The sequence below is a fragment of the Ovis aries genome, chromosome 15 (genome assembly GCF_016772045.2).
Source record: "Ovis aries strain OAR_USU_Benz2616 breed Rambouillet chromosome 15, ARS-UI_Ramb_v3.0, whole genome shotgun sequence".
NCBI classification, from domain to species: domain Eukaryota; kingdom Metazoa; phylum Chordata; class Mammalia; order Artiodactyla; family Bovidae; genus Ovis; species Ovis aries.
Genome location: NC_056068.1, coordinates 3,023,537 through 3,031,565, shown reverse-complemented (window position 1 = coordinate 3,031,565; position 8,029 = coordinate 3,023,537).

Here is an 8,029-nt window from a genome sequence, read left to right as displayed (position 1 = left end):
TCTTTCATACTAGCTTTGTGCATTCAGGGCAGCTATTTATCCCCTAGTTAACTTCTTACCTACAAACTGGAGATAGCATACTTCCCTCTCTCATGGATTTGGCGTAAAGATTAAATGATTCAATACAGGTAAGGTACTTAGAAAAGTACTTACATAGTAAGCATACAAAAATATCTGGCTATAAGCATTTTGTTACCTGCAAAGCAGTTTTTTTTTCAGACAATTCTGTGAGTGCTTTAATGCTACAGTGATTATTTCAACTGGCTAACTATTTAATTACCTTATATATACAGAGGGAAAAGTTCTTACATTATTAACCATTCAACAGTAATCCAAATAAAACTTTGTGATTAATAGAGATGAAGCTAAGTCTTTCCAGTAATGTACACTCTTATCACCATATGCAGGAAATATCTGTGGAATAATAGTCACATAAAGTATCACCTAATAATTATAAAATCAGTTTATTCAGGGCATTATAAAAGAAGTTGCTGCATTTTCTTCTTAAATATTTGCTGTATATTTATCAAAAATAAGAAAAGGATTACTTTTGAGTCCTCCCACTTAGGTCTATATAAGAAATATTTTCTACGTGATGCTTCAAGGCTAAACTAAAATGCAACTATTTGAAGGTCTAGATTTTTTTGGAGGAAATGATGCTGAAGCTGGAACTCCAGTACTTTGGTCACCTCATGCAAAGAGTCGACTCATTGGAAAAGACTCTGATGCTGGGAGGAATTGGGGGCATGAGGAGAAGGGGACGACAGAGGATGAGATGGCTGGGTGGCATCACTGACTCAATGGACATGAGTCTGAGTGAACTCTGGGAGTTGGTGATGGACAGGGAGGCCTGGCGTGCTGCAATTCATGGGGTCACAAAGAATCGGACATGACTGAGTGACTGAACGGAACTGAACTGAGAGAGGACACTGATTCAGAAGTGATGAAGGTCAATAATCCAGTAATCTCTTAAGGTCTGTTGTAGTATTTTCTGAAATGTCTCTCAATAGTGGTTGTCTCTATTATCAGTAACTTGAAAGAAGAATATTTCCATATGTCCAGAACACACAAAGTTTAAAAATTTACAATGTACCATAGATATCTTTTTATTTAAGAACTGCTGTTTGTAAAAATTAATCAAAAAGAAAGAAATCAAAAATTAACTCTTTTGAATATATGTTCTTAAAGAAAGGAACTACAAGACTAACATAAAACATTCATTCAAAGTTTTATGAGTCATTTTATTGCTATAGAAATTATTTTTAAATTCTAGAGACTAAAGGCAATCACATCATCTTGGGTAGTAGTCTTTCAGTCTTGTCTGACTCTTTGCAACCCCATGGACTGTAGCCTGTCAGGCTCCTCTGCCCATGGGTATTCTCCAGGAAAGAATACTGCAAGGGATTGCCATACCCTCTTCCAGGGGATCTATCCAAACCAGGGCTTGAATCCAGGTCTCCCACCTTGCAGGCGGATTCTTTAATTATTTGAGCCACCAAGGCAGATCAGATTAATATAGAAGTATGAAATTTATATATAGCTTTATTTTAATGTGAAATTTTCTTTAGTATTTATAAATTTTGCATCATATCCTTTGACCTTTTGCTTAATCTCTATGGGCTTTTGTATTCCAATGTTCTTGAACTTTTTCATTCATTAGGTATTTGTGTCTATTTTGATTAATGTTTTGATCATTTTCATGCACAACTGTATTATATAATTGAATATTTTGGGAGACTTCTTTTAGAAATTCTGATAAATATGTAGCATTCTAAGCCTGTACATCTTACTACATTTCTTAGCACATAAAAACATTTAATCAGATGTCTTGGGTTGATATTGTAATCAAGCAGGACCTTATGGAGCTTTCTTGGGACAATTCTTCCACCATGTCCCCTGTCTGCCTCTTATTTGAAGAAACACTTGGTCTTCCAGGCCTCCTCTGAGTAACAAAAGCCTCCTAAAGAGTTAATTATTGAAATAATGTGAACATGCAATAAGAAAAAAATAGCAGTTGGGCCAGGAGAATAAATAACAATTTAAATAGCAAGTCAGTCTTGTAGAGTCACAAAATCTTTAATTATTCCCTGAAGGACACAGGTAACAATGTCTGATGAACATCCTTGAGTTGTTTTATAGATACTAAAATTCCCACCAGATGAGGGAAATTAACTACATAATGAGGATTAGCACATAGCCCCCAAACCAGCCAAAGCCTGAGGATTGATGTAGTTAACCCTTGTGATATCACTCTGTTACAATCAACAATCAGAGAATTGTGCATCAGTTGATCAGGGACCCAGTGACACTCTCCCTCATGTTGCCTTTATAACTCCTTCCCAGAAACCCATCAGAGTTGAAGATTTTGAGCATATTTTTTGTATGGCATGTGCAATAATGATGCACTTTCCTCCACCATAACCTGGTATCTGTAGATTGGCTTTACTGCATGCTGATGAGAGGACACAAGTTAAGTTTGGTAACAATATTAATAGCCATTATTCATGTCACAAAAACATTTTCAAGTGTATAGCAAAGAATAATCATGTTAGAAATAAATTTTGTTAAACCAAATCAGAAAACTTTGAATTTCAGAAATTATCATGTCATATTAAAAGAATAAAGACAAATGGAAATAACATGGTTGTACCAGATGTGATGTTGAAAAGGTTTATTACACCACAAAAATGAAAGAAAAATCAATATAAAGAGATTTCCCATTTTTAAAATGTCTTAAAATTAGACATGAAATTTTTAAATAAATCTTCAATAAATGTAAACAGAAGTTCAAATCAATTTTAAAGTAACAGTGACATCAAAGCAAGTTCTATAATTTTTTTTGATATTATGCATTCTTTTATTATCCAAAATGTGCTTAACATATGCCAGCTACCACACTAAGTTATACCGTTACATATCATAGCATAAACAGGAAGTAAGTATTATTGCAAAATTTTCTTTGAGAACAACTAAATTTCCGAAAGTGATTGAGTGGTAGAGCTTGGTCGCCAATCTATGTCTGACTGATTCTAAAACACAATATTTATGGCCATTCAGCTAGAGAAATATAATTTAGCAAAATAATGACATGTCTTTAAATATTTTGAATCAAGTAAATTAAGAAAGAATACAGATGTGAGAGTCTTCGAAGTTGGCAAACATATGTAGAAATATACCTGCAGGTAAGTTATGACCAACTTAGATAGCATATTGAAAAGCAGAGACATTACTTTGCCAACAAAGGTCCGTCTAGTCAACGCTATGGTTTTTCCAGTGGTCATGTATGGATGTGAGAGTTGGACTGTGAAGAAAGCTGAGCACCAAAGAATTGATGCTTTTGAACTGTGGTGTTGGAGAAGACTCTTGACAGTCCCTTGGACTGTAAGGAGATCCAACCAGTCCATTTTAAAGGGGATCAGCCCTGGGATTTCTTTGAAGGGAATGATGCTGAAACTGAAACCCTAGTGCTTTGGCCACCTCATGCGAAGAGTTGACTCATTGGAAAAGACTCTGATGCTGGGAGGGATCGGCGGCAGGAGGAGAAGGGGATGGCAGAGGATGAGATGGCTGGATGGCATCACTGACTCAATGGACGTGAGTCTGAGTGAACTCCTGGAGTTGGTGATGGACAGGGAGGCCTGGCATGCTGCTATTCATGGGGTCGCAAAGACACGGACACGACTGAGTGACTGAACTGAACTGAACTGAAAAGTATAAAGTTGTGAAAACTTTCTGGATCTCAATCAAAATAAAATATAACAGAAGTTTTAAAGGGTGATTTTATTGATCAAATAAGAATATCATTTCTACAGATTGTCAAAGACTAAGAAAGACTTGTATCTATTATAGAATCATTAAGTAAAAACTTTAAAAAATACTACATAAAGATGACCCAGAGAGACGGTATGGGGAGGGAGGTGGGAGCAGGGTTCAGGATTGGGAACTCATGTACACCCGTGACAGATTCATGTTGATGTATGGCAAAACCAATACAGTATTGTAAAGTAAAATTACAAAAATCTAATTCTTAAGATTTCACTAAGTTTAATATTATGAGATATTTACAGAGTTAATACTGTTAACATATATATTGAGGTTTTAGAAATATAGTTAACATCAGAGAAAACACCAATGTTTTTAAGGGAAAAGTAAATACAAACTGTAAACATAACTATACGCTACACACAAACCATATATGATTAAAAACAAAAAGGAAGACCATCTTCAAAGATAATTGTGGTTATCCATGAATGATGCTATTATGAATAAATTTTAGCTTTTTCTCTGTCCTCTGCATCTACAAGGTTCTCAAACATGATTTCAAAGATGCTATTTTTCAAATGTATCAAGTAAGATTTTAAATAGTTATACTATCAGGTCAGTTTATTTCTCTCTCTCAGTTCTTGTCTCATTGCAATAAATATGGTGTATGATGAACTAAAGTGTTTAAAACAACAGACAAGTTACAGTTTAGTTACAGCTCAAGCAGACAGAAGTTTATTCAACAAACTCTCCCAAGATATGGGAGTAGGCCAACCCCAAGGGAATTGTAATGATCTCTCTTGGCTTCCCCTTTTTTTTAATTTAAATTTTATTTTTTTACTTTACAATACTGTATTGGTTTTGCCATGTATTGATATGAATTCACCACAGGTGTACGTGAGTTCGCAATTCTGAAACCCCCTCCCACCGCCCTCCCCATATCATCTCTCTGGGTCATCAGAGTGCACCAGCCCGAAGCATCCTGTATCCTGTATCGAACCTAGACTAGCAATTTGTTTCTTACATAATAGTATATATGTTTCAATGTCATTCTCTCAAATCATCCCACCCTCTTCCTCTCCCACAGAGTCAAAAAGTCTGTTCTTTACATCTGTGTCTCTTTTGCTGTCTCGCACACACGGTTATCATTACCATCTTTGTAAATTCCATATATATGTGTTAGTATACTGTATTGGTGTTTTATTTTCTGGCTTACTTCACTCTGCATAATCAGCTCCAGTTTCATCCACCTCATTAGAACTGATTCAAATGGATTCTTTTTGATGACTGAGTAATACTCCATTGTGTATATGTACTACAGCTTTCTTATCCATTCATCTGCTCATGGACATCTAGGTTGCTTCCATGTCCTGGCCATTATAAACAGTGTTGCAATGAATATTGGGGTACACATGTCTCTTTCAATTCTAGTTTCCTTGGTGTGTATGCCCAGAAGTGGGATTGCTGGGTCAAAAGGCAGTTCTATTTCCAGTTTTTTAAGGAATCTCCACACTGTTCTCCATAGTGGCTGTACTAGTTTGCATTCCCACCAACAGTGTAGGAGGGTTCCCTTTCTCCACATCCTCTCCAGCATTTATTGCTTGTGGACTTTTGGATCACAGTCATTCTGATTTGTGTGAAATGGTACCTCATTGTGGTCTTGATTTGCATTTCTTTGATAATGAGTGATGTTGAGCATCTTTTCATGTGTTTGTTAGCCATCCGTATGTCTTCTTTGGAGAAATGTCTATTTAGTTCGTTGGCCCCTTTTTTGATTGGGTCATTTATTTTTCTGGAATTGAGCTTCATAAGTTGCTTGTATATTTTTGAAATTAGTTGTTTGTCAGTTGCTTCATTTGCTATTATTTTCTCCCATTCTGAAGGCTGTCTTTTCACCTTGCTTATAGATTTCTTTGTTGTTCAGAAGCTTTTAATTTTAATTAGGTCCCATTTGTTTATTTTTGCTTTTATTTCCAGAATTCTGGGAGGTGGATCATAGAGGATCCTGCTGTGATTTATGTCAGAGAGTGGTTTCCCTATGTTCTCCTCTAGGAGTTTTATAGTTTCACATCTTACATTTAGATCTTTAATCCTTTTTGAGTTTATTTTTGTGAATGGTGTTAGAAAGTGTTCTAGTTTCATTCTTTTACAAGTGGTTGATCAGTTTTCCCAGCACCACTTGTTAAAGAGATTGTCTTTACTCCATTGTATATTCTTGCCTCCTTTGTCGAAGATAAGGTGTCCATATGTGTGTGGATTTATCTCTGGGCTTTCTATTTTGTTGCATTGATCTATATTTCTGTCTTTGTGCCAGTACCATACTGTCTTAATGACTGTGGCTTTGTAGTAGAGCCTGAAGTCAGGCAGGTTGATTCCTCCAGTTCCAGTCTTCTTTCTTAAGATTGCTTTGGCTATTCAAGGTTTTTAGTATTTCCATACAAATTGTGATATTATTTGTTCTAGCTCTGTGTAAAATACTGCTAATGAGTATACTACCCAAAGCAATCTACAGGTTCAATGCAATCCCTATCAAGCTACCAGCGGCTTCCCCTTTTTTGTACTTCTCATATCTTTGGATTTTGCCCTGTGCAAAATAGGGTTTTCAGTAGAGTTCAGTTGCTTAGTCGTGTCTGACTCTTTGCGACCCCATGAATGCAGCACACCAGGCCTCCCTGTCCATCACCAACTCCTGGAGTTCATTCATACTCCTGTACATTGAGTCGGTGATGCCATCCAGCCATCTCATCCTCTGTCATCCCCTTCTCCTCATGCCCCCAATCCCTCCCAGCATCAGAGTCTTTTTCAATGAGGCAACACTTCGCTTGAGGTGGCCAAAGTATTGGAGTTTCAGCTTCAACATCAGTCCTTCCAAAGAACACCCAGGACTGATCTCCTTTAGTATGGACTGGTTGGATCTCCTTGCAGTCCAAGGGACTGTCAAGAGTCTTCTCCAACACCACAGTTCAAAAGCATCAATTCTTTGGCACTCAGCTTTCTTCACAGTCCAACTCTCACATCCATACACGACCACTGGAAAAACCATAGCCTTGACTAGATGAACATTTGTTGGCAAAGTGATGTCTCTGCTTTTCAATATGCTATCTAGGTTGGTCTTAACTTCCTTCCAAGGAGTAATCATCTTTTAATTTCATGGATACAGTTAACATTACAGTGATTTTTGAGCCAAGAAAAATAAAGTCTGACACTGTTTCCCCATCTATTTCCCATGACATGATGGGACCAGATGCCATGATCTTCTTTTTCTGAATGTGGAGCTTTAAGCCAACTTTTTCACACTCCTCTTTCATTTTCATCAAGAGGCTTTTTAGTTCCTCTTCACTTTCTGCCATAAGGTTGGTATCATCTGCATATTTGAGGTTATTGATATTTCTCCTGGCAATCTTGTTTCCAGCTTGTGCTTTTTCTAGCCCAGCATTTCTCATGATGTACTCTGCATATAAGTTAAATAAGCAGGGTGACAATTTACAGCTTTGACATACTCCTTTTCCTATTTGGAACCAGTCTGTTACATCTCCAGTTCTAACTGTTGCTTTTTGACCTGCATATAGGATTGTCAAGAGGCAGGTCAGGTGGTCTGGTATTCCCATCTCTTCAGAATTTTCCACAGTTTATTGTGATCCATACAGTCAAAGGCTTTGACATAGTCAATAAAGCAAAAATAGATATTTTTTTCGAACTCTCTTCCTATTTCCATGATCCAGTGTATGCTGGCAATTTGATCTCTGGTTCCTCTGCCTTTTCTAAAACCAGCTTGAACATCTGAAAGTTCATGGTTCGCATATTGCTGAAGCCTGGCTTGGAGAATTTTGAGCATTCCTTTACTAGCGTGTGAGATGAGTGCCTAACATCAATCAGGACAGGGAATGAAAATGGGCATACACTGAAGGCCAATTAATAGTTGCAGGTTATATAACAACAGGCTCTATTGTCTATGTCTTCCCATAATTCAGTCTGTTATAATCAGATGTATATACGTGTAGAATATTTATGAACCCTTAATGGGCTCCTAGCTGCCTACGGTTACTTGAGGAAGCCTCTGTGGTTAATTTGCATCCACTATGTGCCTAGGCTTAGTCACTCTGTCGTGTCCGACTCTTTGTGACCCCATGTACTGTAGCCCACCAGTCTCCTCTGTCCACGGAATTCTCCAGGCAAGAACACTGGAGCAGGTTGCCATTTCTTTCTCCATGTGCCTAGGGCACATGTGCAAAAATTGAAATAGTCTCTGAGATTATTTTGTAGTGTA